At 39.3% G+C, this 15214-nt stretch overlaps 1 protein-coding gene across 9 annotated transcripts in view; it reads left to right on the top strand.

The window, feature by feature from the left end:
* The window catches only part of ITPRID1 (ITPR interacting domain containing 1), a 299098-nt gene that overhangs the window by 147839 nt on the left and 136045 nt on the right, over positions 1 to 15214 (top strand). For 3 of the 9 annotated variants that reach the window (XM_085005889.1, XM_085005887.1, XM_013985733.3), the window contains exon 1: positions 14945 to 15103. The exons of 5 other annotated variants lie outside the window; for them this stretch is intronic. The gene's annotated coding sequence lies outside the window, so the exon portion shown is untranslated. Of the gene's footprint in view, positions 1 to 12592; positions 12823 to 14895; positions 15104 to 15214 lie in introns of those variants that run through there. One more of the 9 variants, XM_085005890.1, reaches the window with a different exon arrangement.

Here is a 15214-nt window from a genome sequence, read left to right as displayed (position 1 = left end):
AGAAAAAAAAAAAAAGATTATAAACCCTAAGAATAAACAAGGCCAACTTGCAAATAAGTATTATTTCTGCATGAAACCCTACTTCTACAAAGTAGAAAAGACACAAAATTATAATAATAGGACATTTCCTGCAAATTCCATGTGAAGTCAAAGAATTAACACATACATCTAGGCATTTGGATAAAGACAAACAACTAGGATGAAGATAAAAATCAATTATGATTCAAATAAGAAAAACAGGTTTTCTGCAAAGAAACAAACATTAATTTAGCTCAGGTTCTCATTTGCGTATAATAAAACAATTTTTTTTCTCTCAATGAGGAGTTTTTAGACCCAACAATTTTAGACTCAGTCAATTATGAGAAGGCGATAGAAATGTATTTTCTGATAAACAGAAGCTCATAAAACATACCAATGACATACCTATCCTACCTGATAAAATTATTTGCAGATCCATTCCAATTAACCAGGAAATAAGCAAAATTCAGAGCTCAAGAGTTCAAATAAGCAAAATTCAGAGCTGAAGAGCTCTTTTTATAATATAAAAAGAGTGAATTTGAGGAGTTCCTTGATGGTTCAGCAAGTTAAAGATCCAATGTCACTACTGTGGCTCAGGTTGCTACCATGGTGCAGGTTCATCCCTGGCCTCGGAATTTCCACATGCGACAGATGCAGCCAAAAAAAGAGCAGGGCAGGGGATTTGAATACTTGCTGGCCTATTTAACAATTGTTTATCAAGAATAAATTCATAATGTATATATTTATATATACACACACATTTAAGTGAAATACAGAGTTTCAAGGAATGTTAAAAGACAATAGCATCATTGAATACTATTCACTATACATTGGAGGAAAGTAGAACTGACGTAAAAATTTTATGCTATAGACATGTAATTTTATATTTTTTTTCTTTTTTTTTTTTTGGCTGCTTCATGGCATATGGAGCTCCTAGGCCAGGGATAAGATCTGAGCCACAGTTGCCACTTAAGCTGCAGCTACAGTAATTCCAGGTCCTTAACCCACTGTGCCAGGCCAGGGATCGAACCTGTGTCTCAGCGTTCCTATGACTCTGACACAGCAGGAACTCCTATATTTTATATATGTAAAATTATAAGCAAGATTATAGATGATAATATAATTATAATATAATTAAGAAGATATATATATATAGATATATAGATATATAGATATATATATATTTCACATCTACATTCTTGCAAAACTGAGAATCTAAAATTCCAGTGCCTAAGAGTTCTCATTGTAGCTCAGTAGGTAAAGAATCTGACTAGTATCCATAAGAATATGGGTTTAATCCCTGGCCTCACTCAGTGGGTTAAAGGATCCGGCACTGCCACAAGCTGTGGGCGCTGCAGTGTAGGTTGCAAATGCAGCTTGGATATGGCATTGCTGTGGCTGTGGTGTAGGCTGACCGCTGCAGCTCCAATTCGACCCCTAGCCTGGGAACTTCCATATGCTGCCTGTGTAGCCCATAGAAACATGTATACAAGCCGCAAATCAAACTATATGAGCTACTTCACGTAGACAGTATCAAAATTTCCAAAAAAAGCAGTAGTTCGGGCCTTAGTTTCTTGATCTCTGGCCAATGCAATAATAATAGAATTCAATAACAATAAGTTAATTTGTTAATTTAATTTAAAAATGAAAGCATCAGTAAACTAAAAGCAAAATTTCCAAATAAGTAGGTTGCGTTTTTGGATTCTGCTTTCCAGCTCAATTGCTAAGTATTAGAAGTCTTTGGAAGATGACCGTTTTTGTTTGTTTTAGTCTTAGCTGTGGGTAGGTGCTAAAGAGAATGTCACAGTACCAGCTTAAGGAAAGGTCAGTTATGCAATTTAAAGAAATGTGGATATTTTTCTTATTACCTTTTAGTACCAAGTGGTACCTCACCCTTCAGATTGAATTGCTTTTGTAAGAAATGTAAAATATTTTACAAACCCGAGAGGAAATTTGACTCTAAACAAGCCAAAAGTGTCCTATAGAGAATGAGACAAACAGGAAATATTTGCCAAGTTGGGTTTGTCCTCAGTCACCTCCCACCTATCTTGTGAACATTCCTTTTCTGTCCCCAGAGGGTGAGCCTTCACTAATAAGGGAATTGCATATCACCAAGCCCCTTTGTTCCCCCTCCTTGGCCTGCTTTTAACAAGCTTATCTGAATTATTTATTGTTCTTTGCTTAAGTTGAAAAACCAGTCCCATGAAGACTGTAGAACCTTCCCAGAAGTTCAGGCACCGACCGATTCCTGGCTCTTCTCCGAATCCTGCGCAGTGGAGCTACCTATGATGTGGGTCACAAGCCTCTGGAACCTGACAGGGCCACTGAGGACCCCTTGGCTGTGCTCAGGCCCAGGGGTCTCGGATACATTTGTTTCCTCCCATGGCTCGGGTGACCATCAGCTTTGTGCTGTAGTCTGGAAGTGCCGCTCCATAGCTTAGAAGGCTAAAGAGAGCAATTCCACAGAATTTTTCAAAATGAAAAAACATATTTTATTCTTAAACTGCTCTTGAACACAGTGCTGAGACATCCCTGCCTTTGAAAGTTCTAGAGATTTGCCTTTGTTGAACCATAATGTCTAGTGATTCATGTGGCGAAAAGTATTATTTTAAGTTGGGTTTGAATTGTGGTATAGGGCCTGTTTCTGGGCCCCTTTGCTAGGACTTGGAGACATGGGTGCTGGAATTCCCAAAGCAGGAAGTGAAAAGCCCTATTTTTGCCTATGGTTGGCTCTAATTTTTTTCATATTTTGAATTTACTTATCTCCTAGCGGAAACTAAGGAAGATGGTAAACAATCAGTAAATACTTACTGAAGATGTTGGAGCCCAAGAGGAAGATGTGTGTTGACCACGTTTACTAGATTTTCCCAGAACTTTCTTTAACTCTTCTGTCTCATTACACAGAAAGGTGTCATTTTGTCTTGATTATTGACTGAAGAAATATGGTCCGGTGGTCTGAGTTTCAGATACTTAAAGAAAGATAAGCTGTGGACCTGGTGCGAAGCAACACACCTTAAACCCTTAGCAAAATGACATCATGGAAAAGTCTCTCAGCTTCGGAGTAATAATGACCTGGGTCTCTACTCGGAGCTGCAGCATATGTCACTTGTGTGGTTGTGGGAAACAATGCTATAAAACCAAGTTAGGCACTGTGGTAGGGAGAATTGATGGTCTCATGGCGGAAGTCATGGGAAAAATGTGAGGGGTGGACAGGGAGAGTGCCATGCGGTCATATTTCCTGGAACCGAAGGTCAGAAAGCCTTCGTTCCCCTAACACCGCAACTTTGTCTTCATAGTCAGCGCTGTGCCTCCAACTCCTACATCCATGAAAAGGGTCGGGTTGCCAACACTTGTGTCCCTAAAACAAGTCCCTCCGGAAGGGAGAAGGGAATCCAGAAATGTCTCAATATCTTTTAACTAGGAGGTTAACTACTGTCACTGCTGCTCTTTCAACAGACCCAGGAGGGTATTTGCAGAGTGGTGGCTTACATTTCTTAAGTTTGTAGAGAAATATTTTACTCAACACCGCTGTTCTGTGCAAAGGTTCCAGATTCATTCCAGTTTGGTGGGAGCAGGAAAGAAGAAAAGGAAAGCCTGTTGCATATGGGAAACCTTTCACAAGTAAAATCCTGTGATGCTGAAAGCCCTGGAATAGCCTCTTTATTTCACTGGGTTAACATTTTTTTCTTTCTCTGGTGGAAACACAATGCATCCTATCATCAGGCAGAGCTGCTCCCTGTCTCAGTATGATGGAATAGCAGCATCATAGCCGAATTCCACTTCTGCTATTCTCTCACCGCAATGTTTGGCCAGTGGCCTAAAATACTTGGCTGCAGAAGAGGGAAATTAGACTGTGAGTAACTGGTGTGATTAACTCACCTCTAAACTCTGGGTAAATGAAAATCCCTTTGGTGAAGGGAAGGGTAGAGGTTGTAATAGTTACAACACTTGTTTTCAGCCCTGAAGAAGAAATTAGCAAATTGACTTGAGCCCAGTGATCAGGGATTCATCAGTAATTGAAATATAAAGTATCAGATCCAGTTATGCAGTCCAATCATGTTCAGGATTAGAGATACCCTAAGCTAGTCTGTAGTACCTCTGTTTTCTACAGTAAAATCTTACTGCCCGTGCTAAGCTATCAGTAGGATGCATTGGACTGTTTTAAAGAAACTGAATATCTATTAGTCATTTTGCTTCTCAAAACCACCCTCTGAGCCAGGTGGGTATTACCTTATTATTTCCATTTGGCAGACAAGGAAACTGAAGACCAAAAAAGTTAAACAGTTTGCCAGTGTCTCATAGCTAGTAAGTGGCTGGTCTGGTTCCTAAATCCAGAACAAGCAAATACATGCCAAGTTTATGGAGTCGCTGCTGTGTTAGACTCCTTGTCTCTAACCTAGTGCTCTTCCCAACATATTACAATGTGTAATCCTCAGGCCCAGCGTCAGTGTCACTTTGAGTATCCATTGGGTTCTCCGGGTACAGTTCTTGCCCCTCATTTCCTCGAAAATGATGCTCATGACTGTCAGTTGTGTTTCTGTCAAATCTAGTAAGGCTGTTGGAAAACTCAGAGGTTGTAGAAGCCCTTTCCCTTCTGATGTTTCATGGATACTCTCTCTGTCCCATGCGATCAAGTGCTGTCCTCACTCTGCACACTGAAAATACTCAGTAGTTTGTGTCACCTACAGAGCAAGGCCCATGTGGAATACGTTCTGTATCTTTTCATCCAGAATGGAATCTAAAATGTAGAAGAGGCTTAATACATATTAATGACTATATGTATTATGAGGACAAATGAAAAAGTTATAATTAGTGATAACAATAAAGATAATCATATAATAGTACTAGTAGTAGATACTGTCTGTTGATGACATACTGTGCTCCAATTGCTTTTGTTGTATAGTTATTTCATTTAATCCTCATAAAAACACTAGACAGGGAGTTCCCTGGTAGTTTGGTGAGTTAAGGATTCGGTGTTGTCACTGCCATGGTGTAGGTTCAATCCTCGACCTGGGAACTTCTACATGCCATGGGTGCAGCTGAAAAAAATAAAATAGAAAACAAGAAAACCACTAAACAGGATGGAAAACTAACATGGCCTGTGGCCCCTTTTCTGAGGCCCAACCTTGGAACCACCCCATATGATAAAGGAAAACAAAGACAGCCCCAACCAACCTACATAAAACACAAAACATTTCATGACCACAGAAGGACAAGCACTACAGATGGGTGATTGGGTAGGGAGGGGATTTTACATGAGTTTTCCCCCCCTCCCCCGTTACTCTGAGAAGGCTGCTACCCACCCTATTACCTCTGAAAGTCAAGATCAGCATCCAGCCCAGCGAGGCTAAGGGATACCTAGTCAGTGCAGGGCTTGAAGAAAGCCATAGTCAAAGCCAGTAGCAACAGATAGATGACAACTGGACCATTCAGGAACTGAACATTTATTTCTTAGTAACCCAGCTCTTCCACCCCAAGATGCTTGGTTATCCCTATCTGGCATAACACCACCTTAACCAAATTATTAAAGTTAACATTACCAGTAATGGCACGAGTTGACTTCAAATGACTCTTGATGTGATGCACAGAGAACACAGAACACAGAATCACTTTAGTGTTATTTCTGCAAAAACACATAGCCTGGAATTAATCCTGGGGAAACATTAGAAAAACCCAAAGTGAGGAATATTCTGCAAGATAATACTTCAGAATGTTGTTGCCGTTATATTTAAAGACTCAGGAATGTTCCATATTAAAAGACATCACAACGGAATAAGGCTCATGACCCAAGATTATCTTTTATGATTAAAAAAAAAAATAAAAGCACATTTTTGGGAACAATTGGTGAATTCTGAATAAGGTTTATAAATTAGATAATATTCTATCAACATTACTTTCTTGATTTTGAATACTTTATAGTAGTCTTAGGAGATTGTCTTGTTTTTAGACATTAAATACTAAAATCTTTAGGGATAAAGAAGTATCATGACAGTAATTTACTCTCAGATGATTTAGATCTATATATCTGTATCTATAGATAGATCATTTATCCCTGTAGATAGGTAGATAAATAGATAATGATACATACATACAGAAAGAGAGAATACATCAGTAAACTGTCACAATTCAGGAATTGGAGTAAATGATGTGTATATATTCTTTGCACTATTTTTGTAAGTTTTTTCTAAGCATGAAATTATTTCAAAATAAAAAGTTTAAAAATATGACTCCCACACAAATTTCCTACCCCTTCCTTGCTTTATATTTCTCTTCTACACTTATCACTATTTGACATATGTCATATATTTGATTGTTTGTTTGACTGCTTCCCTCCACTTTAATATAAATTCCCTGAGACATGTTTTATCCAAGCTGTATTACCAGCATGGAGAATAATACTTGAAATATAATAAGTCTCAATACAACAAATGAATGTGTGGGAGTTCCCATTGTGGCGCTGTTAAAATGAATCTGACTAGGAACCATGAGGTTGTGGGTTTGATCCCCAGCCTTGCTCAGTGGGTTAAGGATCTGGCGTTGCCATGAGCAGATGCAGCTTGGATCCTGCATTGCTGTGGCTATGATGCAAGCCTACAGCTGTAGCTCCGATTAAACCCCTAGCCTGGGAACCTCCATATGCTGCAGGCATGGCCCTAAAACGCAAAGAAAAAAAAAAATGTGTGGTAACTATTCAGTGAATATTCCCTAGGGAGGATAAGAGAGGATATTGGGAAAATAAACCTGGAACAAGAATTCGTAAAAAAGAACTTTAGAAGGCACTAGGTATAAAATATATTAATTATGACGAAATTTAAGAACATGTTAGAAAAAATTCTGAAATCTTCTGAGCAGAAAAAGATCACCTAAAGAGGCATGATAATCAGAGAGCCATCAGATTTCTCGTTAGCAATGCTGGATGCAAATATAGCATGGAATACAATTTACAAAGTTGAAGGAAAAGAACATTGAATCTAGAATTTTATATCCAGCTATATTCTCACTTAAATTTGAACATTAAAAAAGGTAGTTTCAGAATGTAAGAAATATCAGAACTAAGAGCTATACCCACAAAAGGAAATTCATATTATTTATAATAAAAAAGCAATCATAAAAATTGAAGTACTAGCCATCAATTAATTTCAGATTGTCAACATCACACAAACTAAAAAATGTTTATAATCTCTTAAAAGTTTATAATTTTAAATATATAGTCAATAAACAAGATAAATTCAAAACAAATGATCTAATATGGAAGATAGATATAAAGCAAGAAAGTTAACCCTTAAAAAGGAGAAAAGGGGAAATAAAGATTAGAGGAGAATTAAATGGAATTGAGAACAAAAGAACAATACAGAAGGTGAACAAAATCAAAACTTGGATCTTTACAAAGATTTATAAACTTTAGGCATTTGCCTAATATTTATCTTTACCTGGAAGTTCCCGTCGTGGCTCTGTGTAGTAAGCCCAACTAGTATCCATGAGGATGTGGGTTCGATCCCTGGCCTTGCTCAGTGGGTCAGGGATCTGGCATTGCCATGAGCTGTAGTGTAGCTCGCAGACACAGCTCAGATCTGTCATTGCTATGGCTATGTTGTAGGCCCACAGCTGTAGCTCTGATTCCACCCCTAGCCGGGGAACTTCCATATGCCACGGGTGCTGCCCTAAAAAAGAAAATAAGAAGTTTATCCATAAAATATTTCAGAAAGTTAAGAAATAGCTATGGGGGAAAAAAGCTAAGGAAAGCTTTTAAAGTTTAAAAGAATATAATAAACAACTACAGGCAACAATTTGGAAAGCTTGAGCCAAATGTACACATTTCTAGAAATAAATACCAAAATTGGCACAAGAAGAAATAGAAAACATGAATAAATCATATCATCAAAAGAACAAAGGCCTCCACCTTGCTTTCCCCAACAGAAAGCATCAGGTCCATATGGCTTTAAATGAATGTTCTATTTTTAAATAATTTTTTTAATAAAAGAGGGAAACTTTTTTTTGACTAACTTTTTTTCTTCTTCTTGAGGTTATTATATATTCCATTTCAAATCTAAATAAGAACAAGAAATCAAAATTGTATGGACATTTCACTAGATTTAAAAAGTCAAATTGGTGGGGGAAAAACTGTAATTGCAATGTATACATATAAGGATAACCTGACCCCCTTGCTGTACAGTGGGAAAAAAAAAAAAAATCCCTAGGAAGGAAGAACATAAAAATATATGATAAAATTAGAATTTTGTAACCAGTTTAAAGCATAAGAAAATTATTTAGATTTTCAAATTTAAATTTAACAAACTTAAACTTGTTTTATTTTTTGTATTTTGTTAATTTCTCAGAAAATATGAAATATTAGAATCATAATTTTAAACTGTTTAGAACACCTTATTAAATAAATGTTTATAACCAATTAAAAAAATAAAAAGTCAAATTACATATTAGCTAATAGAATCCTTAGAGTATTTAAAAGATAATACACCATATTCAATAAGGATTTAGCTCAGGCAAGTTGTATGTAAAAGGAACATCTAACTTAGGAAAATTAGTGGAAAACTGGGTCTAGAAAATAGTCTCCTTAACTTGACAAAGTCTACGTGTTAAAGGTATCCAGAAAATATCACATGCAACAGAGAAATATAAATATGATGCTTTAATGTAGGGAGTCACACAGGGATATGCCCACTATCATTACTCTTGTGATCTTTAAAACAGTTATTGGAGGAGTTCCCATCATGGCTCAGTGGAAACAAATCTGACTAGCATCCATGAAGACACAGGTTTGATCCCTGGCCTCACTCATTGGGCTAAGGATCCGGCGTTGCCGTGAGCTGTGGTGTAGATCGTGGATGTGGCTGGGATCCCGCACTGCTATGGCTGTGGCATAGGCTAGTGGCTACAGCTCCAATTTGACCCCTAGCCTGGGAACTTCCATATGCCATGGGTGTGTCTCTAAAAAAAAAAAAAAAAAAAATAGTATTAGAGGTTCTGGCCAGTGCGATAAATAAAAATGTAAGTAAAAGAGACAGAAGAAGAAAGAAAAGACGTGCAGATAGAAAGGGGCGACATAGATATTGCTATGAATTTTGTGATCATCTGCCCAGAAAGCATAACAGAATTTTCAAAATAAGAGAGTTCAGCAAAACTGTCAGATACAAACTTAGTTATTGAGGAATGCATCAGTATCATTCTCCTATGCTTGTGCTAGAGTTCTTCAAAGAAAAGAAGCGATAGGGTGTGTGTCTCTATCTGAGGATACGCATTTCTCTCAGTAGATAGATACAGCCAAAGATGTGGAGAGAGACACACACAGGAAAAAAGAGAGTCAGAGAAGGATTTGGTATAGTAAGGAAATGGCGCCACAAATTGGAGTAAGGGGAGGCAAAATGACTGAGGACTGTTTAGTAGATGGTATTCAGAAAACCAGTTCACAGGATGCGTAAAAAATAAGTTTAGATCCACACTTTATACCATATATGAGTGAACTCCGGACGTATAAAATACCTATATATAAAAAGTAAAACCATAAAATGAATTGGAGAAAACATCGTAACTTTTTTAATCATTAGGTGGGGGAGTGCTTCTTAAATAAGAACCCCAATTCACAAACCATAAGGCAAAAATTGGATTTGACAACATCAAAATTAAAGACCTCTGTTCAGTGAACTGCTCTGTAGATTATGTTAACATATGGGTGGCAGATTAGGAGAACATATTTGCAACTTCTAAAACCAACAAGGGATTAATCTAGAAAATACAAGGGACTCTAATGAATCAACCAGAAATAAAGAATTAAACACAATAGAAAATAGGCAAAGGTTATGACTCTACCATTCAAGGAAAGAAAAACGGGGAAGGATAACGAGTATTTGAAGAGATTCTCCATCTTGTTAGCGGAAGTGTGATAAGAGAAATGAAAATTTAAACAATATAGACACACTGTTTAATACCCATCTTGATGAAAATCAGATGACACCCAGAGGTAGCAAGTACATGGCCAATGGGATCTCTCCTGAACCTCTGGTGGGAATATGGACAACAAAGCACCCTTCTGGAGAGCAATATGTCAGAAGTAGGTGAAGTTAGGAATGCATAAACCCTCTCGGGTAGGTCATGGCCTGATTGGCCTGTGGAGATGAATAGGAATTGTGATGCCATAAGGAAAAAACAAACGGAAAAGCAGCTAGATCATTCAGTTCTGCTATGGCATAAAATTCCCTTTGTCACAGTAAAGTGGGCCTTCGATGTTAATGTACTCACACCCGCCCTACATTTCCACCCAAAAGAGCACAGAAGACAGCACAAGATTCTCAGCCATAGCATGACCTTCACTTTTGAGACTCAATGAGATCTCTAAATTTTGGAGGTGACCCCCTTGAGTTTAAAAGACACCCCAGGGAGCAGGGATCATTCAAAACACCCTAGTGGTTTTGTTCCTGCTAGTTAGGAAAGACATGAACAAGAATGCATATAATTTAATTATGGGTATTTGTGTAACATTGGAGCTCAGTTGAGGTTCTATCGATGGTGGAATGGACAAGTGGAATAAAGTGATTGAGTTGAGCCTTATGTGATGAGTAGGAACTATATAGACAAAGAAGTAAGGGGTGGTTTGTGCCAAGAAAACATCCACATGAGTATAATGTTTGGGGGAGAAAATTGGGGCACTGCAAACAAGGTGGCTAATAGAACTCAGAAATGCTCAGGCATAAATAGGTTGTGGTGGAGATAGAGAGGAAAGGATAAATTTGAGAGGGAATTAGGAAGAAAAAATGACAGGGCTTGATTGTGATGAAAATGAGGAAGAAAGTATAAAAGTCTTAATTCCCATGTTTCTGGCTTAGATTTTGAGTGAGCAGTTATATTATTAATTGAGATCAGAAATACAGGGAAGTTCCTTTCATGGCTCAGCGATTAACAATCCCAGCGAGGATCCATGAGGATGCAGGTTTGATCCCTGGCCTCTCTCAGTGGGTTAAGGATCCAGCGTTGCCGTGAGCTGTGGTGTAACCTGCAGACGTGGCTCAGACCTGGCATTGCTGTGGCTGTGGCATAGGCAGACAGCTGTAGCTCCAATTCAACCCCTAGCCTGGGAACTTCCATATGCCGTGGGTGCAGCCCTAAAAAGAAAAAAGAAAAAAAAAAGGAAATATTGGGATATATTTTCTGGAGTTAACAGATGCAAGGCTGTGAACAAGATAATTATCTGTTTTTTGTTTGTTTGGTTTTGTTTGTCTTTTTGCCTTTTTCTAGGGCCGCTTCCTGTGGCATATGGAGATTCCCAGGCTAGGGGTCTAATTGGAGCTGTAGCCACCGGCCTACACCAGAGCCACAGCTACATGGGATCCGAGCCGCGTCTGCGACCTACACCACAGCTCACAGCAACGCTGGATCCTTAACCCACTGAGCAAGGGCAGGGATCGAACCTGCAACCTCACGGTTCCTAGTCGGATTCGTTAACCACTGCGCCACAATGGGAACTCCTAATTAGATCTGTTGTACAGAATCTCCAAGTTTAGTGGGTAAGAAAGCCACATAGGTAAGTGATATTCTAGAAATATGTGCAAAGTGCCATAATGGCTTATCAATAGTAGTTAATAGTACAGGCTCTGGACCTTCTACCACCAGGGTTTGAATCTTAATTCTCCCTTTGAGAGAATGTATTCTTTAACCTTTCCATATGTTAGGTTTCTCATTTACAAAATGGTAATAATAGTAGCACCTATACCATAGGGTTAATGTGACTCAGGTTTTCATTAGAACAACGTTGGGAACATAGACAGTGCTTAAATAAATTGGTAACTAAGTCAACAAGGAGAATTTATAAAGGAGATCATTTGTAAGCCAAGCCCTGACAAATGCTTGGGTGTCTTTCCAGTGGACCAACGAGGAATGTGTCAGACAGTAGGGAAAGTTCATATGCAAAGTCTTGCGGGCAAGATAAAGCAGGGGATCTGGGGAGATTTGACTAGCTCCGTGTAGCAGGAAGGTTCTGTTTATGTCTGGCGTTAGAGATGGATGGTGCTGGAAAGTGACTGGAGCACTGTGGAACTCTGGGTTGTTAAAGCAGACTCCGGGACTCTCTGCCATCCTCCTTTCCCTGCCTGCCACCTTCTCGTGCGTGCACTTTCTTTAGTTTTTCTGCTTGCTGTCTTGATGTTGCCGATGGCAATCCATGGATCTATGTATTGTATTAAGACTTTGCCCCTCTGTATTTATGCCTGCATCCTATAACTAAGCCCAAAGCCCCAAACAAGTTAATCTTTATTGCTTAAATATCTCCCGTCCAGCACACTTGGGTCTTGTAGTAGCAAATCCCGCCTCTGCCATAGGACCCTCCCATTCCTCAGAACCTAAGTCTTGAAAACTCTTTGATCCTTAGACTTGAGGTTCTGCATTATATTCCTAGATGTGACCTTGGTTTCCTCTTGACCAAATTAATGTTCTTATGCCATCTACCCAGGCTACAAAGAGTAAGTAATCTTGAGTAAGTAATCTTTTGGACCGACCTATGCCAGAATGTCTATCTTGATTCAGATGTGGGATCCTTATACCCTCACTTACTCATCCTCCCTGACAGGTAACTGGAAGCCTGAGCTGTTGAGCATGAAGCTGGACCAAACGGAAGATTGAGACATTACATGTTTCATCATCTGCAGTCCATAGTCCTCATAGCCACAATAAAAAGAGCAGTATTCATAAAAGAAATAAATTGAGGAGAGTCAAATATTCAAAAAGATAGAAAACTAAGATGAGAGACAGAGAGGGAGAGTCTGAGCCGAGGCAGGAGACAGAACCTGGGAAAGCCGGGTGAGTACAAAAGAGGTCAAAACCAAGGAAACAGGCCAGTTTTTATTAGGTGATGTCCTGGTCAGGACACTGGAGGAGGACAGGGAAGATGGACACTGTGCCATCAAAATTACTTGGGAGCTGCAGAAAATGGTCAGGAGTTCCTGGAGACCAAACAAACAGTTACTCACTGTGGACACCTCCCTTTTAAGGAAATGTCCTCAAGGCAGTATGATGTTGCAAAAGGGCGTTCAGACCTGGAGATAGTAGCACGGAGTGTGGTTCAGGTCATGTGACCTTGGACAAAACAAGTCACCTTTCTTTTTTTTTTTTTTTTTGTCTTTTTTGCCATTTCTTGGGCTGCTCCCACGGCATGTGGAGTTTTCCAGGCTAGGGGTCGAATCGGAGCTGCAGCTGCCGGCCTACACCAGAGCCACGGCAACGTGGGATCCGAGCCCTGTCTGCGACCTACACCACAGCTCACGGCAATGCCAGATCCTTAACCCACTGAGAGCGGCCAGGGATCGAACCCGAAACCTCATGGTTCTTAGTCGGATTCGTTAACCACTGCGCCACGACAGGAACTACAAGTCGCCTTTCTGAGTCTTAGCTTCTTACATGTTAAATGTAGGAGGGAAAAAAAAAAAAACAATAAAAATAAAACTTCCCTGCCTTAGGATCCAACATGTCTTTGGACACAAAGTAAAATAATGCATATGAGAGCATTTAATGAAGTGGTAAAGCTAATACTAGTGGAGCAAATTACAACCATTAATGCGATTTCACAGGGAGGAAATGTTAACAATAGAAAGTACTTGCTATTTCAAGGGTTTGCCAGTCTGTGGGAACAGGGAAATATCAAGGACAGAGGTCTGACCTAGAGATAAAATTACCAATTCATTCCACCTTCCTTTCAGGGTTCTTATGACAATTAACATGCCAAGTTTCAACCACAAGACCATATGTTTGTTAGATCACGTGGGGAAATGTGGTTTATTCTGATTATTTGTTTGTATTAACATTATTAGTGCAGTGCTTCATTTATTACCCTGGCTCAACTTCAATCTGTCAGGAGGCTTCACAGCACATGGAAGTGTAAAAATACTCTAAATGCAAGTGATTTTTTAAATAGCAGAAACTAAGCTCACCTCCTCCCCAGCAGACCTTGTGGGCAATCACCTTGGACCTGGTACAGAGTGGTATTCTTGCTGATTACAGTCCTGACCCTTCCTAAAGCCTTTAAGATCCTTCAGAAGTGTCAAAGGAATACCTCCATGTGCTAATGACAGCTTTAATATTTAATATACTTTATTCTAATTATTTAGAAGTTGGTATTCAGTGCCCTAATTTAAGCTAGGTCATTTGCCCAACCAGACCGCCCATTTTCTAAGCATACAGAGTAAATCAAGATATATTGAATTCTTCCCTTCAGTGCTTCTCCCTTACAATTATAAATAATATGTTAAGTTCAGACATTAAAGTATAGAATGATTTTAAGCAACCAAGTTCACACTTACTGTTTTCTAAGTCATGAGTCAGGCTACTAAGCAAAGCTTTCTTCTTCCTCTTCAGCCTTACTTTGCTATCACATACTCTGTGTTTCAGTCCTACAGATAATTTTCACTTCTCCAACTGTATCATCCTAGTCAATATTTTTGTGTCTTTGTATATGCATCCTCCCCACTCACTGTTCCAAGCCTAGCACAATCCCCATTCATCAGGAAAACTCCTATTCATGCTTCAAAACTTGTCACAATCATTTTCCCCTTGGTGAAGCCTTCCCAAATTCCCTTTAGAGCCTATGTCCTCCCTCCCTCTGTGTCTTCAGTATTCCTCCATGAGTGTTAACTGCTTGTGGCCCTTGAAAGGCTGCAGACCCCTTGAGGAAGAGGGGAGTGATTTGTTCATCTTTGCATTTTCCCAGCCCATGATCTAGCACAAAGTAGACCTCCAAAAATCTTGTGGGGCCCAGGAATGCGGGAAGTCTCCTCTAGGCTGGTTCATTTATCTAAAGGAGCCCCGCTATCTCTTTCGAATGTTTCCTTATACGAAAAGATCAGGAAAACAGGTTTGTTTGTTTTTTTTCCCCCTTAGGACAACTGGGCGTGGATTATGAAAATGTTATTCAAGATTAGGCAAATACCACACTGTTTCCTACAGGGAACTGTCCAGGTACAGGACTTTCAGATGGCTCAGGAGCTTTTGTTGCAGGTGGATGGAGCCGGTGGAAGGGGCTATGATGATCAGCTTATCTAGGGGATGAACTTTGCTTGTTTCCTGAGCTCTAGTCCAACTGCAGGAGGTAAGACTGTTTATTAAGACTTTTCTTTGTGCCTTAGCCACGTAAATGCTCTCCCTGATCACTGGAAGAAGAGAACAGGAAACTGGCTTCCTTTCCCCCCTCTTCCTAATT

This window comes from Sus scrofa, chromosome 18 (assembly GCF_054392235.1).
Source record: "Sus scrofa isolate SSC_HxYL_T2T_F1_AM1 chromosome 18, Sscrofa_HxYL_maternal_Yorkshire_Landrace_v2.0, whole genome shotgun sequence".
Classification (NCBI taxonomy): Eukaryota; Metazoa; Chordata; class Mammalia; order Artiodactyla; family Suidae; genus Sus; species Sus scrofa.
Note: the sequence above shows the minus strand (reverse complement) of the source record. Positions and strands in the feature narration are given on the sequence as shown.